Raw genomic sequence first — 23,676 nt, 5'->3', positions numbered from 1 at the left:
GAAAGTATAGTAAAATATAGTAAACGTAAATTAACTATCCGAAACAAGAGTGGTGGGTAAAAGAAGCTCAGACTAACTTGGCAGCAAACGTCAAAGTCAAGGATATTGATGGCAATGCAAGATAATGAGAGAAACCAAATGGACCTTTAAGGAGAGCAGCTGAACTTAAGACCTTCATATAATCCTGGGCCCCTTGAAGGAACTATGCCTCCAGTGAAAATGTGGCCATAAAAAAAATCTGCTTGCTCTAGCAAAAATTAAACTTGCTTGTCTCTATCTAGGCTCTCAGGAAAATTAGAACTTGTTATCTACTCTCAAGTGGGCCTGGAGTCCAGGTTTATATTAGCAGGGTAATTCACAAACCCCAAGCTAATACACTAAATAAATGTCATTCCAGATACGTAAGGTAATCTGACATCCAGTAGAAGCAAACACAAGTCTCTTTCTAGAAAAGAATCCTAGACCCAGAATTCCACAGATTAAAATTTAAAAATCAAATCAATTACTACCACAAAAAAGAGGAAACAAGTGACAAGAGTTAGGAAAAATAATAAATTTATGCCCTCAAGGACTTCAGATATAGGAATTTTCTGAAATATAACCATGTTTAACATATTACATAAATAAAAGGTGAAATTGGAAAAATAAGAAATAAGAATACATTAAAATGTTAAAAAGACCAAAATACAGAAATAAAATGCGATTGTTGAAATTATGACAGATTTCCACTCATGGTAATGGCTGACTAGATAATTTTACCAACTCTTACAGTGAGCAAAGGAGAAAAAATAAGACTTTCTGTGTTCTTAAGACTTCTTAATGGAAGCAATGGAAACTAGAATACAAGAGGTGATGGTCAAGATTCATTTTTCCCATATGCATAGCCAGTTGAGAAGATTATCCTTTCCCCATTGAATTACCTTGACATCTTGTTGAAAATCAACTGACCATATAACTGGGTTTATTTATAAACCCTCTATTCTGTTTCAGTGATCTGTTTTATTTATCCTACGTCAAAACTACAGTCTTTATTATTGTAGCTTTATAGTTGTTCTTGAAGTTAGGTAGTGTAAATCCTTCAGTTTTGTTCTTCTGTTTGAAAATGACTTTTGCTATTTTAGAGCCTTTGCATTTCCATTCAAAGTTTGAATCAGCTTATAAATTGCTCTTTAAAAAGGCTGCCAGAATTTTTATTTGAGTGAGCCTAAGTGTACAGATCAATTTGGGGAAATTGACCTCTGAGCAATAGAGTTTTCCAATTCGTGAACATGGTTTATCTCTTCATTTATTTATGTCTTCTCTAATTTCTCTTAACAATGTTTTTTAGGTTTTCAGTGTTTAAGTCTTGCACAGTTTTATTAAATTTATTCCTAAGTACAGTATTTGATGTTTTAAAAAATGGCCTGTAAAGAGAATAGCTTTTAAAATTTATATTTTCTAATCATTTGCTTTTAGAACAGAGAAATGCAATTGCTTTTTTTTTATTGTTCTTGTGTCCTGAGACCTTGCTAAACTTATGAGTTATAGTGTATGCTTTGTAGATTTCTTAGGAATTTCTACATAGATAATTATTGTCAATAAATGGAGCAGTTTTCTTTTTAATTTTTTTTTTTTTTTTTTTTACCTTATTACATTGAATAGGAATTCCAATACAATGGTGAAAAGAAGTGGTGAGAACAGACATTCTTCCTTTCCTTTGACCCAGAATCTTAGGTGGGGAAGCATTCAATATTTCCCCACTAATTGTGATGTTAACTGTAGGCTTTCTGAAAAGGTCCTTTATCACACTGAGAAAGTTTCCATCTATTCTTAGGTTGTTGAGAGTTTTTGTCAAGAATGGATTTTGAATTTTGTCAAATGCTTTCTCTGCATATATTTCAGATTATATGTATGGTTTTTCTTGTCTAGTCTGTTGACATAATAAAATACAGTGATTGCATATTGAATGTTGAACCAACCTTGCATTACTATGATGAACCCCACTTGGTCATGATGTATTATCCATTTTACATATTCAGGGATTTCATTGCTAATATTTTCTTAAGGATATTTGTATCTATGTTTCTGAAGGATAAACTACTCCCCTACTGAAAGCCAAATCAACTTGTATCATAAAAATCTTTTTAACTCCTAAAGCTAACCTATCATTAGGAGTAGTTTGCTTCATGAAATAGAGAGCTAACTGAATCTGGAATATTCAAACAGGGGTTATATGAAAAATTGATCAAAAAATAGTTATTTAGCACATGGAGTATGTAACACATAGTGCTAATAGAAAGCACTATTTTAGTTAGATGAAAACTAGATTGGATGTACTATGTATTTATCACTTCAAATTGTATCTGAAGGTGTGACTATTTCATTCTTGTAATCAACAAAATATATTTTTGGTACTTATCAGAGGATTTAACCTTGACCCTATGCCACTAAAACTTACTAAAAGTTTTACTGAGAGAAATTGTATTTATTTATTGTTTTTTTTTTAAAAAGTGTAGGCTTATTTATTTATTTCTTTTTTGGTTGTGTTGGGTCTTCGTTTCTGTGTGAGGGCTTTCTCTAGTTGCGGCAAGTGGGCGCCACTCTTCATCGCGGTGCGCGGGCCTCACCATCACGGCCTCTCTTGTTGCGGAGCACAGGCTCCAGACGCGCAGGCTCAGTAATTGTGGCTCACGGGCCTAGTTGCTCTGTGGCATGTGGGATCTTCCCAAACCAGGGCTTGAACCCGTGTCCCCTGCATTGGCAGGCAGATTCTCAACCACTGCGCCACCTGGGAAGCCCTATTGTTTTTTAAAGAGTATGCAGTTCACGCATACCTTCACAGGTTGTTTGAAAATAGACCAGGGACAGTATAGCGTTGTGTTTACAAGTACATGTTCTGGGGTTACATTGCTGAGGTTTGAATATGAACTCTGCTGCTTTCTTACCTATGTGATCTTAGGCAAAATACTTAAATTTTCTGTATTTCAGTTCCCTAATCTATAAAATGAGGATGAGAATAATACTTCTCATAACGTTGTTATATTCAATGTGTAATGCCTGATAAGTGCTGAGAAAGTTTCTGACACATAGAAAATATTTAAAATGTCAGTTATTGTAACCAGAGACCACGATTCCTGAGCCCAATTATGTTCTTATTTCATAAACCTGTTTTCCATTACACCATCACTTTGAAGGAAGGTTCACTAAAAGAAAGTCTTATAAAATTCTTATTATGACCAGGTAATGACATTATCTCCATATTATAGATGAGGAAACAGATGCTTAGAGAGTTCTGTAGTTTGTCCAAGGCCATTTCATCTAATAAGCACTCATACCCAGACCTGCATGATTCCAAGGCCTGCTGTTAACCACTCGGCCATGTTTTATTTGGCCTGATCAACCTCAAGCATGACCAAGCATAGACTGGCTTGTAATGCAACTACAAGTAATTATTATACTCCTTTTTGTGGTTCGTATTTATTTCCTTATGACTGGGAGGTGTGCTTAGCTCTTCTGCTCAAGGTTACAACACAAATTTCATGGGGTTTCGATGAGCTAATGTCAGCACAGACTTACTTGGACAGGTAGAAATAAAACGATAACTGCTGTTATCACTGTCATGATTGCCCTGATAATTAATAATTGTGATAGTAATGGTACTGGTAGAATCATATGCATGGGAAACCCCATGAAAAGGCACTAGTTTTTTCTCCATTCTCAGATAAGAATCTCTCCTGTTTTAAACATCTACAGTGTCGGATGACCCACTGCCTGGTTTGCCCAGGGGTTAAGGGGTTTCCCCGTGTTCACTAAAAAAAAATGAACAACCTAAAGTTGAGAGTTATGTTTTATTAAGTGGGCATTCTTAGGACTTCAAGCCCTGGAGACAGCATCTCAAATAACTCTGAGAAAACTGGTCCTAGGAGTTGAGGGGGAAGCCAGGATATATAGGAATTTTTCCAAGAAAAGGCAGGTAGTCGGAACGTTGAAAGATTATTTTTAATTAAAGAAAACTAGATATGTCAAGTGAAGGAATTTAGCACTTTTCTATATATATGGGAAGATGCAAGAATCTGGGCTCACTGAAATCATTCCTTTGTTATGCACCTCAGCTATCTGGGGCGGGTATCCTGTGTTTTCTGTCTTTCTTTTTCTTTAATTTATTTTTTTATTGAAGTATAATTGATTTACAATGTTGTGTTAATTTCTGCTGTACAGCAAAGTGACTCAGTTATACACATATATACATTCTTTTTTTATATTCTTTTCCTTTATGCTTTATCCCAGGATATTGAATATAGGTCCCTGTGCTATACAGTAGGACTTTGTTGTTTATCCATTCTATACGATGGCTGGGAGTTTAGGGTTGATAGCACCCTGTGTTTTCTCATCCTGAGGTTCCTCAGGCTGTACTGTCGGGGGTGACTGCAGTCTGATGACTGCAAGGCGGCGGGCATTCTTTGTTTCCATCCTGAGTTCCGTCAGGGCTCACCATTGGGGCGGCTGTAATGTGATGGTTGATGGCTGTAACATCCTTCGTTTACTGATATGACAGGCAATATTTTATTTCTCCCCCGGATGGGACTTTTCTTGTTAAAACTGGGAAAGTCCTGGGCAAACTGGAACAAGTTGCTCACCCTATTGATAAACCCTAACCTATCCCAACTAGCTTTTGCCTTCTGTCTTTGCTCTATCTCCTGGGTAGAGGCAGAGACAGAGGTTACCATTTTTAGGAAATAACAGTCCTTCACATATCTGAAGACCGCTTCATGTCACTCTTCTCAATTTTTCTCCTAGGTTAACCAACAGGTTTTTACCAAGGACTCACTTTACCTGGTGTACTGTATCAATACTCACTGCTCTGAGGGCTGCAAACTAAATGGGATGCAAAATCACTGCCCTGAGGGAACTAAAAAAGGTGGTTCTTTTTGCCTTTGCCCATCAGCCTTGTTTTCCAACTCTTTAATTATCTGTATTGATTTGCTTTTAACATCCTGCAAATTCACCATGCCTTTTGTAATTGGTGGAGACCAGAAATGTACGAAGTACTCAACTTTTAGGTGACTGTTCCATGCTGCACAGAGTAAGATCCCATAGGGGCTCTGAGGACCCTACTTCTACTTTTATATTCAACTGTCCTGTCTGCTTTAAAACTATTTTAAGTCATCTCCATGTCGGAGCAGATTCTGGCTTGGCCCGAAGCTCTTATGCCACTGGCAGTGGAGCTAATCAGTACCTAAGATGGAATTCTTCACCACAAGGATCAGGATTGTCCCTAAACTACTCTGCTTTGTATTAATCTCAGTGGTTTGAAATATAAAAATTATACTTGATCTGGTGTTTACAAATAGTTTTCACAACAAAAAATGAAATGCGTATCTTCCATAATTCTAACCATCAACTGTCTCTAATTTGCCATCTGCCTTTTATTAAATTGCATTTGGACTACTTTCTCTAGAAAAAAAAAAAAAAATTCTACCCTTGCCAATTACCCTCCTATACATATTAGTTTAGGAATTCAGACCCATGTCATAGTGACCTTATTCCTTGATTTGAATCTTTTTACCATTTAAACACAGACAATATTTCCTTGAAACAGGTGTTTAGAAATATCTGGGGAACTCCAACGGCTTACAAAGAAATGAGTTCACTTTGTGTTTCTATCTTAGGCCCTGGAAATACTTAACCATTTAGCATTTTGTTTTTGAAATACAGTATCATTTATGGTCTAGACACCACAGACAGCTGTTCAAATTCAATTCAAATGGGCCTCGTTTCTGCCGTATTTATTTAGCATGTCTAGCTAAATCTGAGTAATCTTGCCAGAGTCCTTAAACAGGGATTAGAAAATACCAATTGTTGATTTTTCTTTTCTTTTAAGGTACATACTATTGAGAAATTTTCTATAAAAGTTTGGTTATTAGCTTTAAGCAAATAATTCTCAATTTTTTAAAAAATTTGTTTTTCTTTATATGGCAGCCAGTTAGTGTGGCCAAAAATTTAGGGAAAATTAACAATAAATGAATTAAATGGAAGTTTACCTTGACATGTAATCTCTTTGAAAAATAAAGGCTTAGATTCCTCTCCTCCCTGTTGACAACATTGTATGTAGCCACATTAGAAACTATAGCTGCTTTCATGTTTGAGAAAACTGGAACATTTGAATTACAAACATATATTTAAAAAAACATGTGTTTTCTATTCTACTCATTGATACATATTTGTGTAAATTTCATTTGGCCTGGTAATATCATTAAATTCCAGAAGTTTTCTCTTTATTATGGGTCACTAGGTAATTCATCAAAAGAATAGTAAAAATTTGGATATGTTGCTTTATCATATAACCATGAAAGTTTCTGAGTGGTGTTACGTTTAAGAACGGTTTTTAGCTTAATTTATACTTGCTTCTAAAGCATTGGGAACTATAAAATTATACATGTTTTATAATAAGGCTGTTTCATGTATTTGGATAGAGGCTTATAACTGCCACCTTTCCGTCAGTATGAGAGAGAAGAGAGTCAGTTCACTGCTTTGCAATGCTAGCACATGTTTTGTTTCTGTTTTGAAAGAATTGTTTTTACTCAAAATTAGACAAGCATAGCCATTTCATGTCTCCTGTGCATTAGATTTTCCCTAGTGGTTTTTGCTCCTCATTGGAGAAAAGCAAGTAATTAATTCTGACTACTATGATTGGTTCCACACATTTGCACTAATGCTCCCATTTATTGTTTTGAAATGTCATAACTTACATTGAGTAAAATTCACCCTTTTCATTGTAGAGTCCTGTGAGTTTTGACAAATACATACAGTCATGTAACCAACACCATAATCAAGATATAGAAAAATTCCATTATCATCCTAGTTATTTTTGAAGTGTAAATAGAAAAAAGTTCAGTGTTTCATGTATGCAGTTCAGATATATTTGGGCTGACTGGGTCAGGTACACAAACAAGGATAAAGAATCCCAATGGATTAATGTACCCATTTTCTGGTTATACTAATCAAGGGGCTATAATGATGATGATGATGGTTATAAATCACTAATTATGTGCCTCACCCTGTGTTAAGCACTTTATATGTATATTGCCTTCAACCTTATCAATAATCTGAGCCTTCACATACATTTTTTCTTTTTTTTTTGAATTTTGGAATTTTATTTTATTTATTTTTTTATATAGCAGGTTCTTATTAGTTATCCATTTTATACATATTAGTGTATAAATGTCAATCCCAATGTCCCAGTTCATCACACCACCACATTCCCCCCGCCCCGACCCTTTCTCCCCTTGGTGTCCATACGTTTGTTCTCTATATCTGTGTCTCAACTTCTGCCCTGCATACCGGTTCATCTGTACCATTTTTCTAGGTTCCACATATATGCGTTAATATACGATATTTGTTTTTCTCCTTCTGACTTACTTCACTCTGTATGACAGTCTCTAGATCCATCCACGTCTCTACAAATGACCCAATTTCATTCCTTTTTATGGCTGAGCAATATTCCATTGTATATATATATATACCACATCTTCTTTATCCATTTGTCTGTCGATGGGCATTTAGGTTGCTTCCATGACCTGGCTATTGTAAATAGTGCTGCAATGAACATTGGGGTGCATGGGTCTTTTTGAATTATGGTTTTCTCTGGGTATATGCCCAGTAGTGGGATTGCTGGGTCACATGGTAGTTCTATTTTTAGTTTTTTAAGGAACCTCCATACTGTTCTCCATAGTGGCTGTATCAATTTACATTCCCACCAACGGTGCAAGAGGGTTCCCTTTTCTCCACACCCTCTCCAGCATTTGTTGTTTGTAGATTTTCTGATGATGCCCATTCTAGCTGGTGTGAGGTGATCCCTCATTGTAGTTTCGATATGCATTTCTCTAATAATTAGTGATGTTGAGCAGCTTTTCATGTGCTTCTTGGCCATCTGTATGTCTTCTTTGGAGAAATGTCTATTTAGGTCTTCTGCCCATTTTTGGATTGGGTTGTTTGTTTCTTTAATATTGAGCTGCATGAGCTGTTTATATATTTTGGAGATTAATCCTTTGTCCGTTGATCCGTTTGCAAATATTTTCTCCCATTCTGAGGGTTGTCGTTTCGTCTTGTTTGTAGTTTCCTTTGCTTTGCAAAAGGTTTTAAGTTTCATTAGGTCCCATTTGTTTATTTTTGTTTTTATTTCCATTACTCTAGGAAGTGGATCAAAAAAGATCTTGCTGTGATTTATGTCAAAGAGTGTTCTTCCTATGTTTTCCTCTAAGAGTTTTATAGTGTCTGGTCTTACATTTAGGTCTCTAATCCATTTTGAGCCTATTTTTGTGTATGGTGTTAGGGAGTGTTCTAATTTCATTCTTTTACATGTAGCTATCCAGTTTTCCCAGCACCACTTATTGAAGAGACTATTTTTTCTCCATTGTATATCCTTGCCTCTTTTGTCATAGATTAGTTGACCATAGGTGTGTGGGTTTATCTCTGGGCTTTCTTTCCTGTTCCATTGATCTATATTTCTGTTTTTGTGCCAGTACCATATTGTCTTGATTACTGTAGCTTTGTAGTATGGTCTGAAGTCAGGGAGTCTGATTCTTCCAGCTCTTTTTTTGTTTCTCAAGATTGCTTTGGCTATTCGGGGTCTTTTGTGTCTCCATACAAATTTTAAGATTTTTGGTTCTAGTTCTGTAAAAAATGCCATTGGTAATTTGATAGGGATTGCACTGAATCTGTAGATTGCTTTGCGTAGTATAGTCATTTTCACAATATTGATTCTTCCAATCCAAGAACATGGTATATCTCTCCATCTGTTGGTATCAGCTTTAATTTCTTTCATCAGTGTCCTATAGTTTTCTGCGTACAGGTCTTTTGTCTCCCTAGGTAGGTTTATTCCTAGGTATTTTATTCTTTTTGTTGCAGTGGTAAATGGGAGTGTTTCCTTAATTTCTCTTTCAGATTTTTCATCATTAGTGTATAGGAATGCAAGAGATTTCTGTGCATTCATTTTGTATCCTGGAACTTTACCAAATTCATTGATTAGCTCTAGTAGTTTTCTGGTGGCATCTTTAGGATTCTCTATGTATAGTATCATGTTATCTGCAAACAGTGACAGTTTTACTTCTTCTTTTCCAATTTGTATTCATTTTATTTCTTTTTCTTCTCTGATTGCCATGGCTAGGACTTCCAAAACTATGTTGAATAACAGTGGTGAGAGTGGACATCCTCGTCTTTTTCCTGATATTAGAGGAAATGCTTTCAGTTTTTCACCATTGAGAATGATGTTTGCTGGGGCTTTGTCATATATGGCCTTTATTATGTTGAGGTAGGTTCCCTCTATGCCCACTTTCTGGAGAGTTTTTATCATAAATGGGTGTTGAATTTTGTCAAAAGCTTTTTCTGCATCTATTGAGATGATCATATGGTTTTTATTCTTCAGTTTGTTAAAATGGTTTATCACATTGATTGATTTGCATATATTGAAGAATCCTTGCATCCCTGGGATAAATTCCACTTGATGATGGTGTATGATCCTTTTAATGTGTTGCTGGATTCTGTTTGTTAGTATTTTGGTGAGGAGTTTTGCATCTATGTTCATCAGTGATATTGGCCTGTAGTTTTCTTTCTTTGTGACACCTTTGTCTGGTTTTGGTATCAGGGTGATGGTGGCCTCGTAGAATGAGTTTGGGAGTGTTCCTCCCTCTGCTATAGTTTGGAATAGTTTGAGAGGGTAGGTGTTAACTCTTCTCTAAATGTTTGATACAATTCACCTGTGAAGCCATCTGGTCCTGGGTTTTTGTTTGTTGGAAGTTTTTTTTTTTTTTTTTTTTTTTGGTTGTGCCAGGTCTTAGTTGCGGCATGTGAACTCTTAGTTGCGGCATGCACGTGGGATCTAGTTTCCTGACCAGGGATTGAACCTGGGCCCCCTGCATTGGGAGCGCAGAGTGTTATCCACTGCACCACCAGGGAAGTCCCATGTTGGAAGATTTTTAATCACAGTTTCAATTTCAGTGCTTGTGATTGGTCTGTTTATGTTTTCTATTTCTTCCTGGTTCAGTCTTGGAAGGCTGTGCTTTTCTAGGAATTTTTCCATTTCTTCCAGGTTTTCCATTTTATTGGCATATAGTTGCTTGTAGTAATCTCTCATGATTCTTTGTAGTTCTGCAGGGTCATTTGGCTGCGTTGGGTCTTCGTTGCGGTGCGCGGGCTTCTCATCGCACTGGCCTCCTTTGTTGCGGTGCTTGGGCTTCAGCGGTTGTGGCACACAGGCTCAGTTGCTCTGCAGCATGTGGGATCTTTCTGGACCAGGGATTGAACCCGTGTCCCCTGCATTGGCAGGCGGATTCTTAACCACTACGCCACCAGGGAAGTCCCCATATACATTTTAAAGATGAAAAATCTCAGATACAGGGAGATTAAATAACATTCCCTCCATAATATAGCCAGAAGGTGGTAGAGGTGGGGTTTGTACCCATATCTGATTTTTAAGTGTGTGTTGTAAGCCAGGATGTTTTCAATCTGGCTTTCGATAGTGTCAATGATATTTAAAGGACCTGATATTTCCTTGCTGTTCCTGATCCAATCCTCATGAACAATTGATAAAACACTGAATTATATTGGAATTAATACTCATTAGATTAATTCATTGATTCAACATATTTATTGGATGCTTAGAATACACCAGCCACTGCGTATAGAGCAGTGAATAAAAGAGACAAAAATCTCTACCCACCTGGAACTTTATTCTAGACAATAAACAAAACAAATGAGTACAATATAAGGTATGACTGTGGTATATGTACCGCTATGGAGAGAGGAAAGCAGAGAAGGGGGCTAAGGAGTATTGGGGGGATGTGTCCATTTGTATAATGTTGGTCACTGACATTTGAGTAAATACTTGAAGGAGGAGGGGAGAGACAACCCATTGTACATCTAGGGGAGGATGGAGGAAACGGCAAGTGCAAAGGCCCTGAGTCACATGTGTGTCTGACTTGCCCAAAGAGCAAGACCCATGCCCCAGAATGCAGAGTATTAAGGGGGAAACTAGGGGTTTTATCACAATCACTCTAGCTCTTCTTTTGAAAATTGATTAAAAGGGGCAGCATGGAAGCAGGAAGACCAGTTGGAAGGCTTTTGCAACAACCTAGGTGAGAGATGATGGTGGCTCAGATCAGGTGTTGGCAGAAGAAGTGGTGACAAGTGTCAGGATTTTGGATGTATTATGAAAGTAGAATCCTCATCATCTGCTGAGGGATTGGAAGTGGGTTGTGAGATAAGTTGAGAAATTAGTGCTAAATCCAAGGTTTTTGGTCCGTGCCTCGAATTTAACAGATTGTGTGAGTTTGAATTCTAGGAAAAACATGCACACTTCATATGCTTTAGAGGCACCTAAATGGAATGGAAAATTTGAAATTATATTTTATTGGCACGGTTTTAAAATATTTAAAATTTGAAAAAATCCTCAAAACTGACACATATATTATTAATCTATAATAAATAAACACATCATTTAACATCACTTTTCTGGGTGTTAATTTTTAGACGAACACATTAAAATAGGGAATTTTCCTCTTTCCATTTAGGTAACTTAGGTTGCAAGCTCAACAAACATATGCATAAAAAGTAAAAACCTTTTGGTGCTTTTTGACAAATTTTTCCTCTAGATCCTCTAACACACAAACATATGTTTTTCTTGGCCAAGACTGACTCCTTATTCAATGGTTTAATTTCTCAAATATATGGAGTTTTTCAGGGGTTCAGATATAAAAAGTTTATTCTTTTGACCAAGTCAAAAGACTAGACAAGCAATTTAGAGAGTTTCATCAAATTATAAGCACTTGGAACTGATAATATATACCAGCTTGACCCTTTGGTTTCAAAGTGAATTAAGTTAAATAATGGAAATTGAGTAAGCGTTCATTTAACTTTTGGAGAAATGAGGACTTTTACGTGTGGACTTTATCTCAACGTGTTAATGCCCTCATCACCCTGTAGGATTATTTTGACAGCGTATTCATGACCTTTCTTTTTACCTATCGTGACTCTTCTACCAAGTTGCCCTAAGGTCTGCTAAAATCTCCCTAAAACATTATTCCTTATGTGCCATCCACCTCCTTTCAGAACCAAGATTCCAGTCCAAATTCGTTAGCTTGGTATTCAGGATCATACATTAGTTTGATTCATCTATTTTCTCTCTCCTGCCTATTTTCTCTACTTTCCAATACTTACCGTTGACTTTAGGCAAGACAATCTCAATATAGTCTGCCTCATACATACACACATCATGGCTCTCTTTCCTTTCTCAATGTTCTTTTGCATTGTCTATGCACTCTAAACTACTCAACTAACATGTACTACAGATTTTTTTTTAATTAATTAATTAATTAATTAATTTTTGGCTGCATTGGGTCTTTGTTGCTGTGCACAGGATTTCTCTAGTTGTGGTGATCAGGCTTCTCATTGCGGTGGCTTCTCTTGTTGCAGAGCATGAGCTTTAGGCACGTGGGCTTCAGTAGTTGTGGCTCGCGGGCTCTAGAGCGCAGGCTTAGTAGTTGTGGCACAGGGGCTTAGTTGCTCTGCAGCATGTGGGATCTTCATGGACCAGGGATCGAACCCATGCCCCCTGCATTGGCAGGCGGATTCTTAACCACTGCACCACCAGGGAAGTTCCGTACTACAGATATTTTTAAACACTCACCAGGTGCAGAGAACTATAAGAGCGTCTATATTACCTTGTGCGTCTCTTTGCAGGTTTTGTTGCTGGAATCTCTCTTATCATCTCCTCTGCCCCATAGTGATTCCCTCAGTAATACCACCTCCCCTTCAAGGGGAGTGAATGATTCTGTGGTCAGAAAACTGTATCTGTTGCAGCTACTACATTTATTATGATCTTTTGCAGCCACCTAGACTTATGAATGAAAAGCTAGGTCTTTGTTAGCTAGGTCTAATAACAATAACAATAATAGTAACTTAGTAGTTCACCTTTATTGAACACTGTTTATGTGCTAAGTCCTATTCTAAGCTCTGTACGTATATTAACCCATTGAATGCTCACGACACAGTAAATGTAGCCAACTGGGGCAAGCTACTTGCTTCATCCAGTCTATAGCTGTATGCCATGGAGACCGAATGGTTTATAATCAATATTGCTACAGTGACCTTAGCTCTCTGCTGTGGGTCATTCAGAAATTTCATCAGCATATCTTCAATGCCTTCACCTGCAGCAGATAAAACTCTTGAATAGGACAAGCAATAGAAATAAGCCTAGTGGTAAATCTCCAGAGACTTCTCTTCAGTTGCTCCAAATCCATCAATTAATCCTTTGTGGAATTAATCTTTCGGCCATTGAAGATTTTCTAAGTGTGCTGTATTAGTCTGTGTTCTCCAGAGACATCTATATCTATATATCTATATCTATATCTTTATCTATATCTATATCTAATCTTAGGAGACATTATAGGAATTGGCTCATGCAGTTATGGGGGCTGGGAAGTCCCCCAGTCTGCTGTCTGCAAGCTGGAGAACCAGGAAAGCCCATGGTGTAATTCAGTCCAAGTCCGGAGGCCCGAGAACTAGGAGCCTGTCGGAGGGCACGAGAAGACGGATATCCCAGCCCAGGCAGAGAGCAGATCCTCCCATCCTCTGCCTTTTTGTTTTATTCAGGCTCTCCATGGATTGGATCGTGCACACCTGCATCAGTGAGGGTGATCTTCTTTACCCTGTCTACTGATTCAAATGCTAATTTTTTCCAGAAACATCCTCACAGACACACCCAGAAATGTTTTGCTAGTTATTTGGGCAGCCCTTAGCCCCATCAAGTTGACATATAAAATTAACCATGACAAGTCCATCCCTTGTCAACCTGGCACCCATACCCACCTCCTTATTCTCCAAATAAAGAAAATCAGGAGGTCATAATTCTACCTAACATGATACAACTATGCTGTGTTTAACCAAAAACACACTAATTCCTTCCCCCAAAGAGGAAGTAAAGCCCTTGAGTGATGTTCACTCCTTTCTTGAACTTTGGCAGGGTCCACTTTTCTGCAATTTCTGAAGCCCTCCTTTTCTAACTTTTACATCATTTACCTCACTCTGGTCTTTCTGTACCTCTCCCAAGCCCCCATGTTGATCTTAGCGGAAATTCTGTGAGCACAAAGGCAAATTCTTATCATATAGACCTATGTTTCTCTGAACATCTTCTGGACATAGATTTGGGATTGGGCAGGTTTAAGGATTGCTAGGAGAGGTACCAACAATATTAGGAAATGACGCTACACAGCATACCAGTCAGGTTCTTAGTTGCAAACAACGAAATGTTTATTAAAGATATTGGGTAGCTCAAAGATTCACTGGAAAGGCTACAGAATCACTCATGGGAAGATGGCTGCTCTCACCCGCTCTGATTGCCAGAAGTGACAGTTTGTACCGCAGCTACTTCTCCATCAGGAATTTAAGCAATTAGGCAATGTTACTGTAGGCACCGCCAGGAAGGGAGAATGTGAACTCCCCAGACCTTTGTTCTCTTGTGTCCCAGGTCTGGAATCTAAGTCTGGTGCTCTGATTGGCAGAGTCAAGGTTACGTGCCTCACCCTGGGTACAAGGGAGAAGGAGGCCGGGGAAATAAGTATTCAATATATTCAGCTCGCTGTAGTCTTGGATCTCAGCCAAGACTTACGAAGTGGGTCATTCTCCAAACATATAAAGGACTTCAGATCCATCTGTTTTACATGACTGATGTCCACTACAGACAGTGATAGAGAAGAAAAAAGAAATTCCAGCTACAACATTGCATCACTCTGGGGTCATCTACATAAGTGAAAGCAGCCAGCTCATAAACCTTAATATCCTTTGAAGATATCATTGAGATGGATTACCACCCCCAATGTTCAGATGTAGAATGGGAGATTTGGAAAGTTTAAGTTACCTGTCCGAAGTCACATGCTTACAAGGTATCAGATCTGGGATGTGAACTCAAGTCTCTTTTTAAAGAATCTGTGGGCTTCCCTGGTGGCGCAGTGGTTGAGAATCTGCCTGCCAATGCAGGGGACACGGGTTCGAGCCCTGGTCTGGGAAGATCCCACATGCCGCGGAGCAACTGGGCCCGTGAGCCACAACTACTGAGCCTGCGCGTCTGGAGCCTGTGCTCCGCAACAAGGAAGGCCGCGATAGTGAGAGGCCCGCGCACCGCGATGAAGAGTGGCCCCCGCTTGCCGCAACTAGAGAAAACCCTCGCACAGAAACGAAGACCCAACACAGCCAAAAATAAATAAATAAACTTAAAAAAAAAGCTCAAATAGATCTATAATACCTTCTATTTAAAGAAAAAGAATCTGTGATCTCTCCATTATACCATCCTGAAGGTTTTTTGTTTTGTTGTTGTTGCTGTTTTTCATATACAGGCAGGTATTTATTATGTAGATATTGGTGCTAATAATCTAGCAGTTTTGAACATCTGAAATGAGCTAGTAATTTCATTAAAATCATCTCATTTAATTCTGCCAACCACCTTTACAGATATCATTAGGCTTATTTATGAGATTTTGGGAAAATTGAGATTCAGTGATTAAATAAATCGCCTATGGGCACACAGTAAGTAAAAGATGCAGTATATAATTTTATGCTTATGTGGTTTTTAAAGTTAAAGTAATACCTTAAAATTTTTCCCCTGATAAATTATAATTATATGCTGAAGTGTTATTTCATCTTAAGAGGAATCTGTGCCATAATTTCTTCTCAAATTTTTCTCTCATGTATTTCAGACTTAAACATTTTGATATTTAGTTATATATGAAATTTGAAAAATATTTCAGAATAAGGGTAATCTCTAATCTTTCCTAGAAGTGTAAGTTTATTATTATTTTTATTTAATTGCGAAAACAATAAATGCATAGAATAAAAAGATAAAACAGAACTATGTAAAATAGTGAAAATTCCTGCTCTCTCTAGAAATAACCACTTAAAATCATTTCTGGTTTCAGCACTTCAGGGATTATTTGATATCATTAATAATGTGTTTATATAGGCCCCATTTCTTGATTTGTCAACTTTAGACAGAATTTAATTAATTCCCTTTATGAAATAGAAAGAATTTAGCTAATTATAGTTTCTCTTACCTTTTCCTCTTTACCAAATTTTATTATATTTGATATACTATTAATTTAATTTATTCTATTAAATTTCCTTTATAATTTAACATAATAATCTCTTAGGCTTCCACTTCTCAATCTGTCAACTTCAGACAATTTTCTTGTTCTCTTTCTTTACCTTATCCTGCCTTTTCCAGATCTATATATCTCCCAGCTGTATTTTTTTAAATTGCTGAAGTTTATAAATGTTGCAGTTTGCTTTGTAAGTATTATTTAGTCTTCTGTGCTTTGACTATAGGCGTGTTTTTAAAATTGAAAAATGATAAATATTGGCGATTGTTATTCATAGCCAGACTATAAGAAAGAAATTAAATTATTTCTCACAAAACTTGGGCCGCTCAAGGGAGGGTTAGAGTCAATGTCAAAAGGATTCTCTCCTGCTTTATTAGATGCTCAGCATCGTTTTGCAATTAAGTACGCCTTAGATATACACCATGATTTTCTTGTTTTAGCTGTTTTATTTTTCCTACTCTGCAGCTTCTAGTTGTTTTTTCCTTATTGAGAAGAAATGTATACTTTTACCTTATTACTAAGATAACTCACCCTCTCCTTCATATTAATTATTTAAATGAATTGACTTTCCTTCTTGGATTTAACTGACTTGCTGTTGGGGTGAAAGCAACAGTAGAGAGCTTTCCCCACCCCAAACGTCGAAATGAAAGGGACTTTACTCCTGGGGGATGACCTTCATACTAGCACTTCCCTGGAAGATGATATATTTTCTTTAGTAAATCCATCTCTGCTTTTGTCACAGTGCAAACGTTCCTGCTTCCAGGTTCCTGTATGTGTAGAGGAGAGGTGGTAGGAGATCTGGCCCAGAGGTTAATATACTGCCCTCTTATCAATATGTTGATTACTGTATTGCCACCCATCCCTGCCACAGCTGCACTTATGGTCAAGAGGAAAGATTCACACATTTGCTGGGTCTTTTCCTGGACTGAGGGTTCTGGACTTGAGCTTCTTCCACTCTGGCTACCTGGAAATAAGATTCCCATATGTGTTCTCTCTTCTGGTGCTCTGTCATGTCTCTGGCATGCTGATGGGCTTCCCTCCCTCTCTCAGCACTGTTATGAATTACTCCCTTTTATACATCTTTACTGACATTTCACTGATTTGGAGAAGATAGTAAACTTATGTACTTGGTTTGTTATCTTGAACCAAAACCTCCCTATTCATGCTTTGTTTTTTAATTGCAATTATGGCATACTGCTTGAGATTTCAATAAAAGTTACATTATAGCTACTGTGCTTTGAATATAGATTCAGGAATGGGTGTAATTTAAAAAAGGGTTTCATTTAGCCAAAACGTAAACCGCTACAGTATTTAAAGAGATAATTTCAGTTACCTGAAATGTTCGCTCAACTGGTTATCTCATTCTTCAAAGATTCCAATTATATGTAGTGTCATTGAATTTTATTATTTTATTATGGCTATTTCACCTTAGAATTTGGAGGGTGTTATTCTTCTTTTCTTATCTTCTGGATTTTAATTGTTATATCTGTATAATATCTGTCTTTCTCTCTCTGGTTGCTCTTAAGTCGCTTTGCCTCTGGCCTTTAGCAATTTCAATGCAATATGCCTGGGGTGGGTTTATTTATATGTATCTTACTTAGAATTAAACATGATTTTAGAATTTGATTCATATCTTTCATAAATCCTGGAGAATTCTATCTCTTTAGGTAGTATTGCCTCTCTGACATAATCTCTATTCTCATTTTGAAAATATTATTGGACATATGTTAGATTTTCTCATTGTGTCTCTGTCTCTTTTTTCTCTTATTTTTTCCATCTACTTTACTTTCTGTGCTGAATAAGAGTATAATTTCTTCAGCTGTATCTATCATTGCAATAATTTTCTCTTCAGCTGTGTCATATCAACACTTAGCCCATTCATTTGGTTTTACATTTAAATAGGTTTAAAAAAAAATTCTGGAAGTTCCATCTGGTAATTTTTCAAATTCGCCTTGTCTTCTTCTTTTCTTAATCTGTTATTTTTAATGATTTTTAAGTCTCTCTATTATGTCTTTAATCAACTTTAACATACTTATTTCAGTTTATATCAGAGAGTTCTAGCATTTGAATTTCATGAGAGTGGAGGTCCTAATAACACTGCTGGGTTTTCTGTCTCTTGTTCACATGGATTCTTTTTTTTTCATGCATTCAGTAATTCTGGATTGTGAATTCATCATAAGCGGGGCTTTATCTGTGAGAATCCTTGTCTGAAGATTTGTTCTTCTGAAGGAATTTTGAGTTTGCTTCTTCCAGGTATCCCAAGCATATTACTGACTTTGTGTAATCTTTAATGTTACTTTCTCATTCTAGGATTCAAAGACCACATGAATATTATAGTTTCAAATCCCAGACCCATGAAAGTTTTTGCCCCATGATGAGGAATTCTCAGAGGAGGTTATTTTTTCCTACCCAGAGTCTAGACTGAGATAGACATTTTGTTGTTGCTGTTGTTTTCTTGTGTTGTTGGTTGGATTATTATTTTCTATTTACTACTGAAAATTACAGTCCTTTGAGTGTTCTGACATTGTATGAGGTTCTTACAATTTCTAGCTCCTAGTGGACTCAGGCCATATTTTCTGACCATGAAGTAGGTATTAGAATTCAGACTCTTGAAAACTGAGATGAACACATACAACCCCATAGGAGCAGTTGAAATTTCAGTTTAAAAAGTTACCACTTTGGTTTTCAGTTCTTTCTCCAGTCATTTCTGATATGTAAAATACCACCACCTTATATTTCCATAGAAACTCACCTTGTGTTTTGAAGGATGAAGGTGATTTTTAGCCAGAATTTCTAGATGTTTTGCAATGGGAGATTTTGTCATTTCTACCTTTTTGCAGATTGTCTTTTCTGTCATTTTTTCAGGAAAAGGAAGTGCATAATTTACTTTTAAAAAATTACATAAAAACATAATTGTAAAAGAATAGTTTTCCCACTCAGAAAATTTTAACCTTGTCATTTTAGTATATCCTCTTTTCTTTGAATTAAAACTATATTTTCTGAAGAAGAATTAAACTATAATATCAAATTTGAAATCATGGCAATTTCAACAGTTTTAACAGTGTTGAATTCTTGGCAAAATGTCAGTAGTTATTTCAACTGTGAATCATTTTAAATAATACCTTCCCATGTGGAAGAAGATAACCTCATTTTTAAAAAACAAGGCATATTTTTTCATAATTACAATATTTTTAACAGTTTTATTGAACTATGACACACAATAAGCTGCACATATCCAAAATCTATATAATTTGATAAGTTTTGACACATACATGTACCTGCGAAAGCATCATCATAATTGAAACAGTGAACATACTCATTACCCCCCAAAGTTTCCTTGTGCTCCTTTGTAATTCCTCCCTCCTGCCCCTACCCATGACCCCAACTCTGCATCCAGGAAACCACTGATCTGCTTATTGTCACTATAAATTAATTATTAGATTAATTTGAATTTTCTAAAATTTTATTTAAATGGATGTAGTGTATACTCTTTTGTCTGTTTTCTTTCCTCAGCATAATTATTTTGAGATTCATCCATGTGGTTATGTGTTTATTCTTTTTATCAGGATGAGTAGTATTCCATTATGCGATGCTGATATACTGATATACCATACTTTGTTTGTGCATTCACCTGTTGATGAACATTTGAGGTGTTTCCAGTTTGGGGCTCTTACAAATAAAGCTGCTATGAACATTTGTGTATAAGTATTTGTAAGAACATACAGAGAGAGCAAACATATCCATTGGTTGTAGAATATAAAAGAAAGAGAGAAATCAAGAATGGCTTCAAGGTTTTTGGTCTGAGCATAGAAATAATGTACTAGCCATGGGTTGAGAAGCAGAAAGGAGTAGGAAGGACGGGTTTTGTTGTGGACAGGGTGTTGAGTGGAATTCAGTAGTTTGGTTTTTGACATATTGAGTTTGAGACCTTATAAAAGGGAGGCAGGAGGGCCAGAGTCAGAGAGAGGGGAAGGGAGAGGGAGAGAGGGAGAGAGAGGCACTTGAAGATGGATAAGCTGCTGGCTTTGAAGATGAAGGAAGAGACCATGAGCCAAGGAATGCAGGCAGCATCTAGAAGATAGGAGGGGCAAAGGAGTGGATTTTCCCATAGAGCCTCCAGAAGGAACATAGCCCAGCTGACACCTTGCTTTTAGCCCAGTGACCTCCACAACTTTAAGATAATACATTTGTGTTGATTTAAGCTAATAAGTTTGTGGTAATTTGTTACAGAAGCCACAGGAAACGAATACAAAGCCTTAAGACTGGATGACATCATCTAGAGAGCAAGTGACAGCTGATAAATATCTTTAGAATATTCCTGTCCTCTGTCTAGACCAGGGGTCCCCAACCCCTGGGCCGCGGACCAGTAGTCGTCCATGGCCTGTTAGGAACTGGGCCACACAGCAGGAGGTGAGCGGTGGGCTAGGGAGCCAGTGAAGCTTCATCTGTATTTACAGCCGCTCCCCATCACTCGCATTACCGCCTGAGCTCCACCTCCTGTCAGATCAGCGGCGGCATTAGCTTCTCATAGGAGCACGAACCCTACTGTGAACTGCACATGCGAGGGATCTAGGCTGTGTGCTCCTTATGAGAATCTAATGCCTGATGATTTGAGGTGGAGCTGAGGCAGTCCCATCACCCCCAGATGGGACCATCTAGTTGCAGGAAAACAAGCTCAGGGCTCCCACTGATTCTGCATTATGGTGAGTTGTATAATTATTTCATTATATATTACAATGTAATAATAATAGAAATAAAGTGCACAATAAATGTAATGCACTTGAATCATTCTGAAAACACCCCCTGCCCCCCACCGTCTGTGGAAAAATTGTCTTCCACGAAACCGGTCCCTGGGCCAAAAAAGTTGGGGACCGCTGAATGCTACTTTGTTCCTTTTTGCCTTGCTGGCTATAGGAGCCACGTGGGCTCAATTCAGTCCTCACTGCAAATCACTCTCTGCCCTGTTGGGATGGAGACAATGCTAGGTTTGCTCACTGTGACATTTTGGCTTCAGGCCTGAAGGTTTCTCTTTGCTTGACCTCCAGACTTTTGAAATTCTGAGTCTTGATCACCAGGTCCACCATTCGATCCCTAGCTGTCTGGGTACTTTTACGGCTTCTGGCAACTTCAGTTTTGTTCTTTGTCACCACAGTTCCTCAACCTCTTGATTGTTAGTTGTTTACCTGTTTCGGAGCCTGGATATACTCATCTTTGCTTCACATGCCTGGTTTTGAGACTCTTGCTTATACCCAACATCAGATAACACCTTTCAGGAGTCCGCTGTTTAATTTAGTCAGCACAGCATGCCTTCAGGTAGTTTAAAATGCAGGAAACAAGGTTAAGTTCAGACAATGTGTTCAGGGTTCCCACTGGTAGAACTGGGTTTGAAAGTAAATCGGTCTGTGGGAAAAGTCCATGCTCCTTGTTATGATGCCATGTGGACTCTTCTGATTGCTCCACCTTCTGAATGCTGAGTTGCTTCTGACAACTCCTCTCCCCCAACTAAATGGAGGGAGAGTTAATGTCTCATTTGTCAGTCCCAACCCAGACTGCTCACTAGTCCTATTTTGGCAGACAAACATGCTTCAGCAGCTACCCACTTCTATCTGCATTTGTAAATGTTTTATCAGTATGTAAACATTTTAGCTAAATACATTCAGAAACACTTGAATTTGTATCAATTATCTTTTTGACAGTTAATTCAATAGTAAAATTCAGTTCTTTCTCTTGACAATGGAATTGTGAGGAGGGGGTCAGGGGTGGTAACCTCATGATAGTAAAATAACTAAAACCCTTCAATCCCTTGCTTGAAACTTTTATAATCTTCCTTGGAACAAAAAATCCAAAAAAAAAAAAAAAACCAAAACTATACCATTGAGAATATTATAGCTTCAAAATACTGCCATGATGCCTAAGAAAATTATTTCTATAAACTACTCCATTCGTCGTAACTTATTTTACGCCAGATCAAAGGCCTGGCTCTCCACTGAAGATAGAAACCCCAGAGGGTCCCAAGCCAGTGAATCAGCAATGCAGTCATCCTCACACCCCCAGGGGTTGAGTTGCAAGAGACTAAATGTGTAACTTCTATAATAAAAGGTAGCAGCAGCATTGTTATTTTTACTCAACTTTTACATAACTTGAGAATTCTCAGTCTCCAAATCTAAGAGTGGCAGGCCTCCAAGGAGAGCCTGCACATATCAGTATTCTGCCGGGGCTGAATCACGTCTCTTGAGGTTGTCTCTGGTTTCCTCAGTGGGCTGCTGCTGACCTCCCCAAGAGCCGGGGACAAGTCAGGCTCCATAGAAGGCAGGGAAGTGCTCAGAGCTCTGGGGGACAGGCCTGCATTATTGATGTCTACACAGCAGGTTGAAAGTGATCTTGGGTCCTTTCCTGGGTCAGCAATGCTTCAATCGCAGCTGTGGGGACCACTTAGACCACAGAAGCAGCACTCACGTTGGAGGGGGGTGTGTACATCTCCTTCTCAACACTACCTCTGTCACGAGGACACACAAAGATGAATGGCCAGCCCGAGTGGCAGGGCCGCCTCTCTCTGCGAGCTGCATACAGAGCGCTTTGTGTCCCCGACGGTTGCAATACTTCCCTTCTGCCCGAGGCCAGCTGGCTGCTCCAGGGCTGCGGAAAGTATCGCTTGTTTCGGAATTGGTTAGAATTCAATCTCAATTATGTCTGGAAACAACACACGTTCCTTTCCCCCTTCTGTATGACTGCAGTGTTAATTTCCAAGTAAACTTGTGCAAGTCGCTTTCAAGTTGAAAGAGCCATACAACGTTGACATTTATTGGGCACCGCCTTTGCAGCCTTCCTGGCAGCGTGGTCACGGAGGTGTGGCCCCTCCGCCGGGGGCTGGGAGGCTCACTCTTTCCAGTCTTCACGGCCCACCCTAGAGCGAGGCTGCAAGAGATTATTTGGACAGGATCACATTCAAATCTGCCTCTCCTCCACCCACACAAAGCCTAATTTCAACTTTTCCCCAAGTGGTATAAAACTGGAACCCTAGACCAAGACCAAGAAAGAGAAGAAAGATGATATAATTTAATTTGCTTGCCATTAAAAAGTAACTTTTATTATGTGCACGGCTGGCTGCCTCCTTAGACTTTTATAAGGTAGTGTACTCACCAGCAGTAAAAGAAACGCAATCCTGCTCTGGCGATTTTAAGTTCTACCTTTATGGCTCTTTTTTTTTTTTTTTTTTAAAGCCTTGGTGTTTCAGCTGATCAAGTTTCTGAATTCCTTTATGTGCCCCCAATACATACTTTATTTAGACCTTGCTCTGATGAAGAAATGAATGTCACGCTTTTTTTCTTTTTAAATTTTTTACAGCGCACAACACTTTGAGTCATGAGGTGCACCTGTCTTTAGTGTCTGTCATACTCAGCCTGGCGTGTTGCTGAGTCTGCCCCTGCAGCTGTTGTTTTGCCATAAAAAATACTACTGTATTCATGTAGGTTTAAGCCCTGTGAACTGTAAGTTGGACTTGTTAAGGGGAGGCCTGAGACTCTGTCTGGACTGCTGATAATAGCTCAGATAA

Source organism: Balaenoptera physalus (genome assembly GCF_965194825.1).
Source record: "Balaenoptera physalus genome assembly, chromosome: 18".
In the NCBI taxonomy this organism is placed as follows: Eukaryota; Metazoa; Chordata; class Mammalia; order Artiodactyla; family Balaenopteridae; genus Balaenoptera; species Balaenoptera physalus.
This window is presented reverse-complemented; position numbering follows the sequence as displayed.